At 45.3% G+C, this 18,842-nt stretch overlaps 1 protein-coding gene across 3 annotated transcripts in view; it reads right to left on the minus strand.

Annotated features, from left to right (window-relative positions):
• Positions 1-15,682, minus strand: part of LOC123745247 (protein lethal(2)essential for life) — a 41,680-nt gene extending 25,998 nt beyond the window's left edge. The window contains exon 1 of one of the 3 annotated variants that reach the window (XM_045725571.2): positions 15,559-15,682. The gene's annotated coding sequence lies outside the window, so the exon portion shown is untranslated. The remainder of the gene's footprint in view (positions 1-15,558) is intronic. The other 2 variants (XM_069300639.1, XM_045725574.2) reach the window with 2 other exon arrangements.
• Between the last annotated feature and the right edge of the window lie 3,160 nt (positions 15,683-18,842).

The following is an 18,842-nucleotide window of genomic DNA, read 5'->3' on the forward strand; positions in this document are numbered from 1 at the left end:
ACACACACGCCCTGGCAACACCCCGGCATGCAACACACACGCCCTGGCAACACCCCGGCATGCAACACACACACGCCCTGGCAACACCCCGGCATGCAACACACACACGCCCTGGCAACACCCCGGCATGCAACACACACACGCCCTGGCAACACCCCGGCATGCAACACACACACGCCCTGGCAACACCCCGGCATGCAACACACACACGCCCTGGCAACACCCCGGCATGCAACACACACACGCCCTGGCAACACCCCGGCATGCAACACACACACGCCCTGGCAACACCCCGGCATGCAACACACACACGCCCTGGCAACACCCCGGCATGCAACACACACACGCCCTGGCAACACCCCGGCATGCAACACACACACGCCCTGGCAACACCCCGGCATGCAACACACACACGCCCTGGCAACACCCCGGCATGCAACACACACACGCCCTGGCAACACCCCGGCATGCAACACACACACGCCCTGGCAACACCCCGGCATGCAACACACACACGCCCTGGCAACACCCCGGCATGCAACACACACATGCCCTGGCAACACCCCGGCATGCAACACACACACGCCCTGGCAACATCTCGGCATGCAAAACACACACGCCCTGGCAACATCCCGGCATGCAAAACACACACGCCCTGGCAACATCTCGGCATGCAAAACACACACGCCCTGGCAACATCTCGGCATGCAAAACACACACACACACACACACACACACACACACACACACACACACACACACACACACACACACACACACACACACACACACACACACACACACACACACACTGGCAACACGTGTTTATTTATCTACCTTCTCCGTCTACGACCTGCATGTGTGTGTGTGTGACCACACACACACATGCACTCATGTACATAACTTTAGATATTGACGAAATTTACAATTTACATTACGTGGATTATATATATTATAAAATTGTCAACCACGGTACAGTGGAAATAACCATTTCATTCACCTGGGCACTCGAACCCTCGAACCGCCGACCCTACGAGGGCGAGGCCAAAGCTCTACCCACTCTACTGCCCGAAACGCTGTGCGTACTAGTGGCTTTAGGTATTGTATGTACTTGTTCTATCTATAAATTCACCATTATGTTTGTAACTCATCTATATATGTACTTTTATTTGAATAAACATTTGATTTGATAGTATGAGACAGCTCAATAAGGCAAGAGTCCAGAGGCAACTAACCGCTGCTCAACTGAGATATGATACTCTCCCCCTGGCGGTGGAAACTTTCCAGTTGGGCAGCGGTTAGTTGCCTCTAATTTGCAAAGCACGACACAAAGATGTCGTTGACATGCTTGCCCATGTCGTTGACATGCTTGCCCATGTCGTTGACATGCTTGCCCATGTCGTTGACATGCTTGCCCATGTCGTTAACATGCTTGCCCATGTCGTTGACATGCTTGCCCATGTCTGATTATGAAGACGAGGAAGAGCAGCGGTGGGATGTCAAGACTTGCTGTTACACAGTTATTTACTGTAAACGAACTTGATTTTGCCGTTTATTGATAATCTTCGTGACGTTTGTGTTATATTAGTCTCTCCACTTTTCCTCTTATGCCTTTGGATCACATTTTACAATCACACCCTGGTCACACACCTTGTCTACTGCCTTGTGGAGCTTCCGGGGATAAACATACAAGAAATCCTTTACACAGTATTGTTTCATAACTGTTCAGAAAGTGCTCTGAATCTATTGTGATCTTGGTCGTTTCTTTCACCGCTTCTCCGATAAATTGGAAAATTTCTTGCAAATGATTTGCTCAGATTCTGATGTGTGACGTCATTGCAATCTGTCTACATTGTTGTTTGGTCATTGTTTTGCTATCTTCGTTGTTGAGTGGGGATATAATCTGTTATCTGTCTACAGTCTACGCTTTTGACCTGAATTTACATAAGTGTTAGTGGCCCTCAAGTGGCCTCGACGAACATAGGAAGCCGACGGCTTGTCAAATGCCCCCCCCCCCCCGCAATTGCCCTGATTTCTTTTTCAATCTGGACTAAAATTCAACAGTTTTTTGGCATTAACGGTTTCGGTAGGTAGGTTGTTCCATGAGTTTATAACCACGTGGGTGAAAAACTATCTCCTGTTTTCAGTCCTACATTGCGACTTGTTGAGCTTGTAACCATTTCTCCTCATTTCTCTCTCTTAGATCTTTTGAAGAGTTTGTCTGGGTCAACATCCTCTAAATATTTCAGTATTTAAAAAGTTTCGATGAGATTCGCCGTGTCGTGCCTGGTTTGCAGTGTCGTTAGCCCTGAGCCACTCAAATGTTCTTAGTATGAAAGTTAACTTAGTTCTGGAATGATTTGTGTTGCCTGGTGTTGTACTTTCTTCAAAGCAGTTATGTCCTCCTGAAGATGAGGTCTCCGTGCTTGGATACAATAACCCAAGAGATTTACACAGTTGATTCGCTATCTTCTTTTCCTTATAGACAAAGATACGCTTGATTATTCCTAGAGTTTGGTTAACTTTTTTTTTTACTGCTGCTCCTATCTGTTGTGCAACTTTCAGTGAATGCTGGATTTTGACTACAAGGGCCTTTTCTTCATCAATCTGCTGCAAAGTAATGTTATTGACTTGGTAGTTCTGATGTGGGTTATTATAACCCATATGCAAAGTCTTGCATTTTTCCAACATTAAAAAGTATCAGCCAGTCTTCTTGCCATCTGTGGAGTTAGCGTAGATTTTTTTTAAAGCTTCCATATAATTTTCCTTTCCTACTTTCCCCATAAATCATAGTATCTGCAAATTTGATGATGTGGTTTGTAATATTTTCATCTATATCACTGATATATATGACAAAAATGGTTGGCCCAAAAATGAACCCCTGTGGTACCCCGCTCACTACATTTCTTCAATCAGATTCATTCCCATTTAGCACTAAAAGAGAGAAAATGACGTGTAACTATTGTTTTATCTATTCTAGTATTCTACCATTTATTCTATGGGCCTGTAATTTCCTGACTAGTCTTTCATGTGGTACCTTATCACAATCGACTTGAGAATGGTCCAGGACGGACCGAAACGTCGTCGTCCCTTCACTTTATACTGTGGGGTCTGATCAACTTATTAGAGGCTTTAGGAAAATCCTCGTATACTACATCTACCGGAAGGCCTTTGTCCGGATAGCTAGTTACCGTTTCCAAAAATGTGGGCAGGCTTGTACGGCAGGCCTGGAGCGTCCATACACCTGGACTTGTGCAATTCCCATGTAAATTTCAAGTTCCGGGAATCATGCCTCAGGATCAAGTACATGGGTATGATACGAGTGTGGTGGGTATGATGAGAGGATGATATTTGGTCGATGATGGAGAGGATGATAATTTGCTTGCTTAATTAAATGTATAACAGTGAAGATTACAGACAACAGAATACTACCATAACTTATGCCTAATGTAAATAGATTTAAACTATGGTACGAATGCACGTAAAAAAGCAGTGTTAGAATCTGTGGGCAGTCTGCCGCATGCCAGTCCCGACCACAAGCCCCACCCCTCCCAGCAGACACCACGTTATCAAGACGCGTCTGCAGCTGGGCTTCCAACCCTCCTCCCCCCTCTGACGTCTGCTGTGGTCTACCTGGATGGCGTGTGGGCGTGCATGTGGGGGCGGCCATGTGGGAAGTGAGGAGGGAGAGTGGGTAGGTACTTACCTATCAGTGTGTACGGGGTAGTGAGGCAGGACAGGTGCGAGAGGCAAAACTGGGATGCGAGGCAGGGCTGTGTGTGTGTGTGTGTGTGTGTGTGTGTGTGTGTGTGTGTGTGTGTGTGTGTGTGTGTGTGTGTGTGTGTGTGTGTGTAATTACCTAAGTGTAGTTACAGGATGAGAGCTACGCTCGTGGTGTCCCGTCTTCCCAGCACTTTTTGTCATATAACGCTTTGAAACTACTGACGGTCTTGCTCCTATCTGTTTTGTGTGTGTGTGTGTGTGTGTGTGTGTGTGTGTGTGTGTGTGTGTGTGTGTGTGTGTGTGTGTGTGTGTGTGTGTGTGTGTGTGTGTGTGCGCGTTGCTAGGAAGGGGTGATGGTATGACTTTTCTGGTGGCATGTAGGTGTTAGAGCGAGGGCGTGTGTGTGTGGGTGAGTGAGTGTGGGCGTGGGTATTGAGACAGGTTGTTGTAATCTGACGCCGGCACAGTTTACAGGCGCAGGTACACACCCACACACACACACACACCAGACTGCCCAGGCAAGAGGACACAACTAATGATACCTCTGACGCCTCAAACAAGCTCCACAAACAACAACAATCAAGAGAAAGTTAGGCCTGGTAATAAATCAGTAATATCTAGCAGACTGGTTGCATGTGTCAGGTTCTAGTAAGTTTACCGATATAATCAAATACATCTCAAAAGGAGAGAGTAGCTTAGGCTATTTCTACCCTTGTTTAAGGCCCCCACAAGGGGCTCACACAAATCCATACAGTACACAAATATTTATAATATTTTACATTTCACATTCCAATAGTAATCACATGGTACACTGAGATCTTACTGATTATGCTGCACATATGGCATTTCTTGCTTTGGTGAAGGTAAACTAAACAAGTTGGAGTAGGTACAAATAAAGTCATGCTACGATTGAGGTGAGGATGGAATTTAATTTGCATAGTATTGGGGATAGAATTGTCATCCACCCATCCGTGAAAATAAACATTTCATTCACCTGGGCTCTAGGAGACTCGAACCACGGATCCTACGTGTGAGGCAAAAGCTCCATCCCACTCAGCTACGAGTAGTCTTAATAAGGAAAGATGCCAGAAGCAACATCCTGCTGTCAAACTGGAACTTTCGACGTTCCATGACTACTACTACTGAAGCTCAGAGGAATTAGTGATCCACACCTGCAACATTTGGCAGCAGGATGTTGCTTGTGGGATCTTTCCTTATTAAGACTACTCATAGCTGAGTGGACAGAGCTGCTGCTTCACACACATGCGTGGGGTCCGTGGTTCGAGTCTCCTAGAGCCCAGATGAATGGAATATTGGGAATAGAATTTCAGAGATAAATGTAGATTCGGCGATCAGATTATTGAGAGGCGGGGGAGCTAATGACTATTCTCTCGCCTCAAAAGGTGGGGAGAAACAGTGCATGCTAAGTATAACAGAGCATATATCAGATCTTTATGTTCTAATGTTACAAAGTATGACGTCTTTCAAGAATGTTTCTTTGGCAATGTAATACAACCACCACCACCATGTGAGGAATGTAATGTATATGTAGTAATTATTCTCTTTATTTTCTTCCATGACGAGTTTTCAGATCCTTCTCTTTGCCGCTGTCTGTTTATTCACCGAGAAGCAATAGTCTTAAGACTCCCAACATTTTAACACTGCTTCTTGCTCAACACTTGTGCACCTACTACAATCAAAGATACATTCGTAACTATGTCTTCAACTTCTATTTTTTGTAAATGATTTTTCCTGGGTCTTTGTTTTAACATTTTCTACCACATTGGGTTGAACACTGCCATCACTAGTGGATAGTTAATTTTTTCCGACTCTTCCATCAGTGGGTTGGGAGCGTCGTCCACTTCCTTACTTTTCTTACCTCTCCGTTACACTCGAATCTGTGTATACCTCGATATGTGTATACTTCAAGATACAAGATCGGTGTATTCACGACGCTGCCCTGCACCTCAAAACCACGAGAGAACACTTGCAGGCGATGAGTCACAATAACGTGGCTAAAGTATGTTGACCAGACCACACACTAGAAGGTGAAGGGACGACGACGTTTCGGTCCGTCCTGGACCATTCTCAAGTCGATTGACTATACACAATCGACTTGAGAATGGTCCAGGACGGACCGAAACGTCGTCGTCCCTTCACCTAGTGTGTGGTCTGGTCAAGGAAACACTTTTTCGACTTCATTTTTTACTGCCCCTAAACTAGCCTTAAATCGTCGCCGTGTCTTTCTTCCAAACATTAGTCACAGAGGCTATCGTTGTCTCTCCGCTGTTTCTTCCTTGTTCCTGCTGTACGATCTTCTCTTCCTTCGGAGCTTCGTTTACCCTGCTTTGAATAGCTCAGATGGGGGCTTCATAGGATATAGAGGCAGGATGTGAAAAAAGAGACCCGTTGAAAAGCAGAGATCCAATCGGTACGCTGAGAGAGAAACGTCGTGTGAGAAATCTATCAACCTCAAAGACCCAACCCTTCGTCTGTACATGAGGGGTAAAACTGGCCGACCTCTTGGTATTCAAAAGAGAACTTGATAAACCACCTTCAACGGATATCTGATCAACCAGGCTGAGATTCATCCGTCAGGCTGGGAGCAGCTACGTCGAACAGCCTGGTTAACCAGGCCACCAACCGGGAGGCATGGTTGGTCCAGGCAGAGATCATGCATGGTCTCTGCATGGAGGCAGAGACCGAGCCGAGGGGACGTTGATCATCGGAATCATCAAAATGTAACCGAAAGGTATGGGGCTGTAGTCATGTGTGTGTGTGTGTGTGTGTGTGTGTGTGTGTGTGTGTGTGTGTGTGTGTGTGTGTGTGTGTGTGTGTGTGTGTGTGTGTGTGTGTGGGGGGGTGAGGGGGGGGGTATGGATAGACGTCATCTGTGCATGTCGAGGCGCGGGGGGCAGGTCTTCAATGATATACTGCACCAACTAGCATTCCCTACGTCCTCTAACTGCAATAGAACACTGGGAGAAAGATCCTCGAATTATCTCTTTGTTCTGGTTTTACGTCCAGGTAATTATATTTATGCACGCCCATAAAGGTTTTAAAATGTTCCTCATAAAAGTGTAAAGTAATATAATTTTGCAGCATTACCTTAACCGGTCATTTACGACACTACTAGACACCCGCGCCCACCGTCTGACTGGCGGGCTCTGAAGCAACTTCAAGCTGGCGATTTTGCCTTCACGACCTTGTGGCGTCTTGTGTGCCTTTGTGTGTTTACTCTCCTAGTTGTGCTTGCGGAGGTTGAGCTTTTACCCTTTGGTCCCGCCTCTCAACTGTCAATCAACTGATGTACAGGTCCCGCCTGTACACCAGTTGATTTGTGGACTACAGGCGGGAGCCTAGTGGACTCATATCTACATCGAAACTGTGTATGGAGTCAGCCTTGTGGAGCAATGGTTAATACACTGATTTAGGAAGCAGGTATGCCACGGCAACACAAGGTTGGGAGTAGTTGCAGCAGCCTAGTGGAAGAAGAGTCCAAGGAGCTAGACACCTCCCCTCACATAACAGCACTAGAATATGTGGCATCAGCACATAACACTTCTCAAAAAGATCAATAGATTCGCCTCAATGATGATACCAGAAGTGCCGTTATACGAGTATAAACCAGAGCAACAAAATCTTGCCTCATGTACCAGAGACTTCATCAAAACGTGTAAAATAACCAAAGGCACAGACGCAGTAGACAGAGGTACTAGATGCACGAACGAGTCAAACGGGCATAACAAAGGTCGTCTTCAGTGTACAAGTAGCCAGCAAGTGGAACAACTTAGAGGAAGCAGCAGAAACTAACTCCGCCCACAGCTTTAAACGTAAATATTATAAAACAATAGAGTAACGCGTATCATTGCATTGGCTAAAAATGCAAAGATAGGTAGGATCCAGATGCTTTGAGCTCACTCCCACGCAACAGTGTGAACAAAGTGCACGTCAGGACAGAGAAGAGTAGGTGAATTAGTGTTTGGAGGAGCACCTCGCCCACCAGCCCTCAGAACCTGTTCACTGTACACCCATCAGCTTACAGCACGCGATTACAAAAAAAAATTCTCAGTTAACATATGTAAAAAATTCTATAGAACATTAAAACAAAGAAATAACTTAAAAATGACCAATATATACTATACATATCTGAAAAGTAAGGGGAAGGAGGACGTACGATTGTGACAGTGCGTGACCCCGGACAGGAAGGACAAGTGTCACCATGTAGGCAGCGAGGCCAGATTACATCAACAGGTCAAGTGACGTCATCAGTGGAGCAGGTAAGCAGCGTGGGTGCTTCCAGCATGTCTAACTGGCACTTTACATCTTTTACGACTTGGTTCAACTCGCTCGTCTCTCTTATATAAACCTGAACATGTTGAAATTTCTCCCGTATACAAGTCGGAGTTAATGTATGTTGTATTTATTTTCTTAACTCGAGTCAGCTTGTGTTTATGAACTCTGGTTTACCTTCACAAAATATTTACCTTTTATATACACCTCAAGATGCTTGAATCTCTCCTTTCTATAATATAAAATTGGTTTAGAAGACCCGATATTTACTCTTGTTGATCGTTTCCTTAGGTAAAATATTTTTTTTTTCCATTTCCTAGTCTTGGTTAATTATTTTCTACTGTGTTCAGAGCTGAATAATCATTGGAGAGTTGTTTAATGAGAATTTATTCTTTCCTGTAACATTGGACGGTCTGTAGAAGTTAGTGTAGCAAGTCCCTTGCACGTAAAAAAAATACCGAAATTAAGACTATTTCTAGACATCTACAAAAGTCATCACTTTGTGGTCGCTACAACCAATTCTTTTTTTTTTACTTCGGTTAGAATTTATCAAATTGTATCTAAAGCTCAAATCTAAATAGATCAAAAATGCCTACAATATGCAACTCCAATTTAATAATTAATATATATTAGGGATTTAGACCTGAACTTAGATAACAAAGGGAATAAAGCCAGCGATGCATGACGGTTGTGGTTGACGCCACAGCCAGCGACAGTTTTATGGGCTTTATGACCAAACCACACATCAGCACACGGAGAGGCGACGACGTTTCGGTCCGCTCTGGACCATTATAAAGTCGTGAGAGCCTTTTATGGGGATTTATTTTCCAATGTAATATACAGGAGTTTAATTATGCTAGCGCGTACACCTTAATGGTCGAGTGCTGCACGGAAGGCACCAACATGATGTGCGGAACGCACCAACATGTTGCACGGAACGTACCAACATGATGCACGGATCGTACCAACATCATGATGGTACGTTGAAGAACATGGAGGAGGGGGAGAGTTAGGGGGCTAGGAGTTATGAGGGACTTGGGGGCACCTATGATGGTTTTCTGTCTCAATAGCCATATTTATGGAGAGTTGTAGATTAAATAATATGCACTAAAGAGGCATTACGAAAACCCTGATAAATGCTTAATTACATAATTTAAGATTTGATGAAGTGTTTAATATCGAATTAATACAAAATCAAATACTCGTGCCTGATTAAATATTTTACATTCGTTTATAAAACTATAAAGAACAAAACTTTCACTTATATGGAACCCTGAACACGAGTTTCTCTTCCAGGTGAGTAATGAAAAATTTCTCCCATTCGAACTAGTAAAGGTCGTACTGGAGGCCACCTAGTTTCTTTATGGGAGTTTTCTACCTAGCCGCTAAAACTGACTAACCTGGCCTTGAGTGCCACACATGTGGCTCAACCCACCTACGTGTGCTCTTGTGTTGTGATCGAACTCTCTTTTCTTGTGCCTAGCCTCGCCTTGTGTCTAGCCTCCCTGGTGCCTAGCCTCGCCTGGTGCCTAGCCTCGCCTGGTGCCTAGCCTCGCCTGGTGCCTAGCCTCGCCTTGTGCCTAGCCTCGCCTTGTGCCTAGCCTCGCCTGGTGCCTAGCCTCGCCTGGTGCCTAGCCTCGCCTTGTGCCTAGCCTCGCCTGGTGCCTAGCCTCGCCTGGTGCCTAGCCTCGCCTGGTGCCTAGCCTCGCCTGGTGCCTAGCCTCGCCTTGTGCCTAGCCTCGCCTTGTGCCTAGCCTCGCCTTGTGCCTAGCCTCGCCTGGTGCCTAGCCTCGCCTGGTGCCTAGCCTCGCCTTGTGCCTAGCCTCCCTGGTGCCTAGCCTCCCTGGTGCCTAGCCTCGCCTGGTGCCTAGCCTCGCCTGGTGCCTAGCCTCGCCTTGTGCCTAGCCTCCCTGGTGCCTAGCCTCCCTGGTGCCTAGCCTCGCCTGGTGCCTAGCCTCGCCTTGTGCCTAGCCTCGCCTTGTGCCTAGCCTCGCCTTGTGCCTAGCCTCCCTGGTGCCTAGCCTCGCCTGGTGCCTAGCCTCGCCTTGTGCCTAGCCTCGCCTTGTGCCTAGCCTCGCCTGGTGCCTAGCCTCGCCTGGTGCCTAGCCTCGCCTGGTGCCTAGCCTCGCCTGGTGCCTAGCCTCGCCTTGTGCCTAGCCTCGCCTTGTGCCTAGCCTCGCCTGGTGCCTAGCCTCGCCTTGCCTGGTGCCTAGCCTCGCCTTGTGCCTAGCCTCGCCTGGTGCCTAGCCTCGCCTTGTGCCTAGCCTCGCCTGGTGCCTAGCCTCGCCTGGTGCCTAGCCTCGCCTGGTGCCTAGCCTCGCCTGGTGCCTAGCCTCGCGGATCTTTTACCAGGTTTTCTCCTGAATTTGTTTAGGGGTATGCGTCTAAGTTCTGCTTTTTTGTATTTTCATACCTGCTCTTATCACTTCTTTGACATTTTGCTAGCAGTCATTTATTGTTGTATATACATACATATCGCCGTTTGGCTACTAAATTCCGCACTAATCTAGTTTTCTTTACCTCCCGATGATTTCTTTATATCAATACCTTTCTTATTCTATCTCTGTGTCACGCTCTTTTTCCATTTGTTTCTAATTTGACTTTATTATATAATTTTCTTTGCCAACAGCACTTGTTTGTTGACTTTAATTCCTTCCCTTGTTTACTGCTAGTTACCTTTCTTTACACCTTCATTCTCCCTCCGTGCTACTGCCTACATTGTATTACCTCAACAACACCTACACAACTCTTGCCTAAAAAGGTAAACAATTGTTAGCTCCTTGGCCGCGGTGGCGAGTTTTATTTGTCGGTTACCTACGACTCTCAGGAATGTTGATCGTGTACTGCTTTTCTAAACCAACCCTTCCTTTCTCATTTGCATACAGCATCTCCCAGTGTTGCCCAGCGAGGGTGTCTAGCCTGCTCACCCCGCGAAAATATCATGTGAAATTGAAATTGAAATTGAAATAAGTTTATTGATGTAAAATAGACACAAAGGGATGAGGTAGCTCAAGCTATTCTCACCCCGTTCATGTGTGTATGACGCAAAGCCAGTTCGGTTATTACAAGGAAGGGATAGAACAAAGAGCTGGGATGGAAGGGCAGAGGGAATTGGAACGGTGCGCAACCACTTTGACCATCTGGGATTGAACGCCGTCTTGTAAGAAGCCAGGCCGTCACTCTACTGACCACTGCAAGTGGATGGGCAGATGCACGTTTGTCATTTACTTATAAACTAGCAAAGGTACTTGTCCAAATGTTAATGTATGTTTCGTACTTATAAATGGGCTATAATATTTTTACTCGTTTTTAAAGTTATCGAACACAATTATAGTGAAGAAATTTATCGAAGCACTTGAAACGTATAAAAGTCACTATCATTAAATCTTTATTTCCAATTCTCTTTATGGTATCTAATCGAAAATTAATTTATTGAGCTTAAGTGACAAAATTGTAGCTAATGTCTATCGTCTCTAGACAATTCCTGTTATCGAGTTCTTAGTATATACATGTAAGACTAGATTCAACCTTACACTGTATGGCATTAATATGACGTGACAACTGTTCCATTCGAAAGCTCTATAGCATTTGCATCATCATTTCATTTAATATTTATTAATGTCGTAAATTACCAAACATACATGTCAATTCACCAGTAATTATTTTCCCATGTAGCTGATGTGTGCAAAAAAATTTGCATTTACATGGATAGCTATAAATTCCAGTTCAGCACGTAAAATTATGCATACTATATATATTGATATTTCTGGAGCCTAGAGTAATCATATACAACCTTACCCAATAAAACACCGCCTACACAGCCAAACACGACAAAATTTACCAAACTTCAAGTCCCATTCAATCGTGTACAAACAGCAAACACAAGACCCGCCCAACCGGTTACACGTACAACTACTACACACACATAATCAACCAAAAGCAAACACCACACACATGCCAGGTGTGCCATAAAGTACGTGTGACGGTCATAAAAGTGGCCTCTCTCTCCTCGCCCTAGCCCGGGTCTCATGTTTTTCCGCAGGTGATAATTTACCGCCTGGCGGCAGCCTTGTCTTAAGATATCAAGTATCCTTCGTGTCGCATCTCGCATTCACTTCTGTGACCTCGCTCGCCACTGAACTGTTCCCCTCAAATAACATAAGATAACTTTGTTTACACGCGTCACAGTACAAAGTATATCGTGATAACCCCCTTTGTTAGCATGTTCATAAAATCTGAAAATATGAGCATTTATCAATCAATTGCCACAATGGATGGGAAGGTTGAGGGGTATGTCCTCGCCACACACTATTGGGCTTTGGCACATTGTCTATCTTAAGATCCGTGCTAATCCAGCATTTTTGTATTTAAAATCTTAAAACTCAAGGCAAGAGTACCTCTTGCACACATTCTACTATCGGTATGTTTAACCTGATGTTTCTCTTAACCGGTTTTTACCATTAAGACCTTTTGTGCTCTCTAATTCTTTTTTGCGCTACCGCTCACAGGATGGGTATGAGGTGTACAATAAACTAGCCGCCCCCGGCGGCAACAATCTGCTCACTAGCTTTTACCGTGGCACTTACAATGGTATGGGTGTAAAATTCCAGCCTTCAGAAAATTCGCATACCAGCGAGTCATGATGTAGAAATGAAAACATGGTCACCATTACCTAATTATAAACATTTGGTCGAATTGAAACACACTGATATAATGGGCAACAACAGCTGTAAATGATATTGCCTGTAAAAAAAAATCCTACAAGAGTAATAAGTACTTTCCAATTATATGAAGAGGAAAGTCAGATTTGGTCATGGCGTATGTAAGAGCGCGCAAGCAAGAGTTTTAAGGGTACCCACGATGAGTGACCAAGACGTGCTGGATCTTACTGAGAGTCCGAGATGCGAGTTTGACCATGAACCAGAAGAGTTTAATGGGCTAGATCGCGCCTGAGGCGAGTGTGGGGAGAGTTGTAACTCACCACAATGAACAAATCAAGGTCTCTGGTCATACATTGGGATTACATTACCAAAATACATTCTCACATAACCAGGAAAGTATACATGTTAATAACAGTATATACTTTACACAATACAAAAACCAATACAAAGCTTTGAACAGTAGTACGATTACATCAATACATTTAAAACATTCCTGCTTATACAAAATTTCACACGTTTATTTCATAAATACCCCATATAGCTGCAATTTTATATTTTATTTTAATTATAATTATTGATAATTATTTATAATAATATCCTCTAAACAGGAGAATGGGTTAAAATATTTGAGGCACTTTTCCCCCATTGAGAAGCGTTGGTGTTAATTCACCCCATCCTCATAAATGACAATAACTATAGTACCCAGTGGTCGAGAGAACAAATGTCGTGATGGACTATAGACACTAGATCATTTCAGCAGGATGGGTTCTGTTCTGGCATATTAACGGCGCGAGCGCTATTAAGGTCGCCACAAGCCGACTTACCTATTACAGAAATATACTTTGTCTTTGAGCAAATATCATAACTAAAGTAGTGTCAGTACAAGCACACGTACACTTACATACTGTACTTACTTATCAAGTGACTTTACAAGTTACATTACGGGCTATTCATGCCCGTGCCACCTCTTGGGTGGCTTAATCTTTATCAATCAATCTACAAGTTACAGACCCGCTCCCGTGTCAGGCAAATCCACAACTCACCATAGCCCGTACTACTTGGAACTTTTTGTTCCAAGTAGCGAATCTTAAACAACAACAAGAGACTTTACGGGCTATTCATGCCCGTGCCACCTCTTGGATGGCTTAATCTAAATCAATCACTCAGTGACTACTTTTACGTTGCAGGCTAACCATAGCCCGTGCTTCTTGCCCCGCTCCTGTGCCAGGTAAGTTACGGACTCACCATACCCGGTGCTACTTGGAACTTATTCAGAGTAGCTGAATCTATAACACCTACTTTTAAGTGAAGTCTCCCCCTCTGTGCCGCGCCTACTAGCCTCTTGCGTCATGTATTTTAATTATTCTGAGGTTCGAATTCTTTGTCGAGTCAGATAGACCTTTAAAGTTGTAGATGGAGGTGGCTTCCACAACTTTCAGTTCCTTCACCACCTTGACCACCAGTGCTGGCCACCAGAACTTTTCCTTCAGACTCATTTGTCTATCTCGCTACCACTTGCGTCCTCGAGCCCTATTTTCTCTCACTTTTAACGAGGTTGTCTTTGTCTACTTTGTCAATTTCCCCAGTATATTGTATGTTGTGATCATGTCCCCCTCGGTTTCTTCTTTTTAGGGTTGTCCCTGCAAACAAACTGTCCCTATTTTTCCGCTTGTTACAACTTGTAATAAAGTTGTTACATCTTGGTATAACGTTTTGATCACGTATTAGAACATTGTCACAACTTGTTAGGTGTTAAAACTTGTTCAAACGTTGTGGCAACGTCGTAGTTTCGTTGTGCGTTTGGCGGGGTGAGGTCTAGTTCCCTTAACCCATACATGATATCCCTCCCGCTCCGGGGCCTTGTTAGGAGCTTCCACTATGAAGTTTTTTTCCATGTATGCCAATGTCAAGTCATCAATCCTGCCGCATAGGCAGCTTGCTGTTTTGCCTTTAGCGTTGATTGATTGATTTATTGAAGATTAGGCCACCCAGAAGGTGGCACGGGCATGAATAGCCCCTAAGTGGAGGTCCTTTTGAGCCATTACCAGTATCAAGAGCTGATACTGGAGATCTGTGGAGGTGCGACTGCACCCTGCGGGATGAGAGATGTCTCCCGTGCTTCAGCGTTAGTTCTTTTTAATGATATACTGTGCACCTCTCCCTTTGTGTGCCGTGTCCCATATAAGAAAAAACCAAATACAAAAGAATTTTCCATTTTGTGTACGTTATTTTCGTGTTATTATTATCATAACTCTTGTGGGTTGTGATGAGATCTGCCATTTATGTGTATTTTAGTTTGTGTTTGATAGGGTATTAGGTATACTTAGAGGTGCCTTCTCGCTATGCCCTGTGGCTGGTGGGATTGGTGCCCTGAAGCTACATCAACACCCTATACCCCCCCCCCCCCACCTGTGGCAAGGGGAGTTAGGGGACAACAATTTCATCATAACTTAGTGCGCTTATCTCCGGCACTAATCTTGCTGCACATTTTGTACTTTTTTTCCATCAATTCGTGCTTTATGCTTCACAAGGTGTGTTGTATAACCCATTATTATCACCTTTAAACTTATGCCTACACTGAACACTGCATGTACTTACACGCTCACAGTTATACAACATAAATCATTTAAATCTAATAATAAATGTTATAACAATAATGGTGGCCGGCCGCCTCCCGTTTTCTATTGGCGAGCAACACGCCGCCGCCCTCTAACTGCACCTCTTGTCTAAATAGTGACCGGCCGGTGAGATATGGCCCCAGAGCCACGGACTTATTACCACCCGCGACGGCGGGGAGCTTGGCCTGACCTAGCAAGACAAGAGCACGAGAAAACGACGCGACACAGCGACAAGAAAGAACGCGGGGAGGGTGGTGGGTTACCTGGCCTGGGCGAGGGAGGATGATGGCAGGAGCAGCAGGAGACACACGTCTTACCGGCAGCGGGTGTGGGAGCCGACTGACGGCTCGTGTTATTATGAGACTCTTGTCTGGCCCGTGCGTGTGCTCCCCCCTCCCTCCTCTCTCACCCCCTCTCATTCTCTATTGTTTAAAATCCTCTACAGCATTTGTAATGCATTATTTATATTTTCATTAAATATTTAGTGTAGTAATATGTGTGTATATGTGTGTGTTTTCGTACCTGCGTACGAGATTAGTTATTTCAGTGACTTTACACCGGGGAGGGATTCTGGGGGGTTCATTGTGAGTAGTTCTGGAAGTTTCATAACAAACCCCACACCCCCCTCTTGAGTAGATGTCCCCCTCCCCCTTCTCCCCCAGGGGTGGGGGGTGCGAGGCCAGTGTGTCCTAATTTGTGTACGACATCGTCTGTCCGTAGTGTGGGAAGGCGGTAGTGACGTCACACCCGGCCCGGCCTCTATAGACATGACATCACACGCGGAATGGCATTAAAAGACGGTAGTGACGTCACCGCCAGCGCCTCTACAGTACCCTGACATCACAGACGGGTGACATGAGACAGTAGTGACGTCACCGCCAGCTGCTCTAGCGTACCCTGACATCACAGACGGGGTGACGTCACCGCCGGCGCCTCTATAACCTCACTGACAGGTGACATTCCAGACGGTAACATCATCACCAGCACCTCTACACCTCACAGACGGCTGACATCACAGACAGCAGTGACTCAGCTGTCGGATGCTGATGACGTCATTTGGGGGCTGAACCAGACAGCTGTAATATCAGTGTCGGGTGGAAGTAGACTAGGCGTCGGCCGTTTATAATAACAGTGTTGGGAAGGGGAGAGAGGTTCCATTACGGGCTCACCATAGCCCGTGCTACATGGACACTTCGTTCTGAGTAGCTAAATCTGAAACAACAACAAGGGGAGAGAGGGACGATAGGTAACTATACAACAATGTAGTTTACAATAAATTAGTGTGAATGAGATGGGGGGGGAGGAGTGATTGTAACACAGGGTGATTGTAACACAGAAACCCAGTGTTCTAACACCGGCGTAGGAATACTAGGGGGGGGGGGGAGTGATATTGTAGAAGAAGTTGCAAAGCTTGCAACTAGGGGGGGAAATAAATGTTGACATTTACATACCAAAGTCTACTGGCACAGATTAAGCAAATAATTTGAGGTAGATCAATGCAGAAGATGTGCAGTGAGCGCAACACATCAGCTGCAACATTGGGACCCGCGGGTTGGTACAAGAATTTAACCAACTATGAATCACTTATTTTGGTGAAAGAGAGCAGTAGAAAAAAAAACACTTACGTTGCATCAGTCCAACCACTTGGGCTGGACAGTAGATTGACGGTCTCGCATCATGCAGGTCAGCGTTCAATCCACCGACCGTCCAAGTGGTTGGGCACCATTCCTTACCCCCCGTCCCATCTCAATTCTTTATCCTGATTCTCTTCCCAGTGCTATATAGTCGTAATTTCGTGGCGTTTCCCCTCCTGATACTTCCCTTTCCTTCCCTTATATCGCATCAGGCTTGGATACCCATGTGCATGGGAAATAGGCCTACAGGCTCCAGAAGATGAGAGGAAATATCAGCACTGGAAAAATGCCCGACAGACCACTGGAACATTATCTAACACAGTGCACAGTTACAAACCAAATAAGAGATCAACTAAGATGCGACAGAGCAGAAGTGGTTAAACACATTGAGAATATTACTGAATATAATAGAATGAATTTGATAGAATGATTATGATAGAACTATGATAGAAGGAATGAATGAATTAAATATAATAATAATGAATAATAATAGAAAATGAGAATAATATTACTGAAGCGAACATACGTCATAAATACTCACATGCCGTCAGGACAGAAACGAGGAGGAACACTGAGTAGGAAAGGAGTAAAGATTTGCCTGAAACGTTACGCGTGCTAGTGGCTCTACAACAATGTGATAACTCTTGTATATGTATAAATAAATAAAATAAATAAATAAATATATAAATCTTAGTGAGTCAGCCAGAGGCTCAGGGACCACGCAGTAATATCCCGAAAAAAATGTAAGACAGGAGCCCAGAGTGCAGGTGTGGGAGAGTGCAGGGGAGAGTGTGTGAGAGAGTGCAGAGGAGAGTGTGTGTGTGAGGGTGTGGATGAGAGTGTGTGTGAGGGTGTGGGGGAGAGTGTAGAGTGTGTGTGAGGGTGTGGGGGAGAGTGTAGAGTGTGTGTGAGGGTGTGGGGGAGAGTGTAGTGTGTGTGAGGGTGTGGGGGAGAGTGTAGAGTGTGTGTGAGGGTGTGGGGGAGAGTGTAGAGTGTGTGTGAGGGTGTGGGGGAGAGTGTAGAGTGTGTGTGAGGGTGTGGGGGAGAGTGTAAAGTGTGTGTGAGGGTGTGGGGGAGAGTGTAGAGTGTGTGTGGGGGAGAGTGTAGAGTGTGTGTGAGGGTGTGGGGGAGAGTGTAGAGTGTGTGTGAGGGTGTGGGGGAGAGTGTAGAGTGTGTGTGAGGGTGTGGGGGAGAGTGTGCAGGGGAGAGTGTGTGGGTAGGGAGGGGGGGCAAGGGATATGGAGTAGCGCGTCAATGAGAGGGCGGGCAGCCTACTTTCATTAAGGAGGGTGGTGGTGCGTGGGGGGAGGAGCGTCACTCAGCGGGACCAACCATGTCAACACAACAAAAACAACACATAATCCACCACCATAATTGGCCAGCACCTGCCCACCATGACCAGTGGTGAGTAAGTTACCATTACCACGTATATCGTGTGCGTGTGTTCACCTATATATATATATATTTACCTTATCATGAAACTTTCTCATACATTACATTTTGTAACCAGCTTATCTTTACTGTAACTTGCTTAACTACATGAATTTTGGGGTTCAGTCCCCGAACCCATTATTTTCTCTGTAACCTTTTCCACTGCCGCCCCCAGGATGGGTATGGGGTGCGTAATAAATGAATTAAATTAAATTGTATTCACCTATTTATTTGTGCCTCCAGGATCGAGCACCTGGACCCTGTCTTTCCAACCGTCGGTGTTCTAATGTGCTGCCATCTCCCGACCTATTTTCTCTATCCTACCTGTTAAATTACACACACACACACACACACACACACACACACACACACATACACACACACACACACACACACACACACACACACACACACACACACACACACACACACACACACACACACACACACACACACACACACACACACACACACACACACAC

The sequence above is a fragment of the Procambarus clarkii genome, chromosome 44, assembly GCF_040958095.1.
Source record: "Procambarus clarkii isolate CNS0578487 chromosome 44, FALCON_Pclarkii_2.0, whole genome shotgun sequence".
Taxonomy (NCBI): domain Eukaryota; kingdom Metazoa; phylum Arthropoda; class Malacostraca; order Decapoda; family Cambaridae; genus Procambarus; species Procambarus clarkii.